This window comes from Meleagris gallopavo, chromosome 2 (genome assembly GCF_000146605.3).
Source record: "Meleagris gallopavo isolate NT-WF06-2002-E0010 breed Aviagen turkey brand Nicholas breeding stock chromosome 2, Turkey_5.1, whole genome shotgun sequence".
NCBI classification, from domain to species: domain Eukaryota; kingdom Metazoa; phylum Chordata; class Aves; order Galliformes; family Phasianidae; genus Meleagris; species Meleagris gallopavo.
In genome coordinates this window covers 1,812,758-1,813,226 of record NC_015012.2, presented here as the reverse complement: position 1 = coordinate 1,813,226, position 469 = coordinate 1,812,758, and positions in this window count along the sequence as shown.

Sequence of the window (469 nt, the reverse complement as noted above, 5' to 3'; positions counted from 1 at the left end):
TCACTTTAGACCTCCTTGTATCACAACAGCCTCGTACATGACATATCATAACACAACATAACAACTTTCACAACATAAACATTTAACAATCACAAAGACAGTGACATAATCAATACAATTTATCCCTCAGGATCCTTTCTCTCTCTGCCTCCCTCCAGAGCCCAATCTTCCCTCTGTATTCCTTTCCCATACTTGCATAGGTGCCCACCTCCTTCTCCAATAAACAACATATCAGTGATAACATCATTTCCAGCCATGAAATTAGGCCCTAGAAATTGATCTAATTGTTCTGCTACACTTACAGAATCCTCAATTAAGGAATTCTTGAAACTCCTAACTTTTCTTCTCATAAAAACAACAGGCATTAGCATACCCTATTTCCCTTTGACCTAAGGAGACTGCCCTAAGAGGATAAAGTGAAGTATTAGTAAGGTTAGTGTTAGAGAAAGGAAAATTCTCCAGGTCCCAT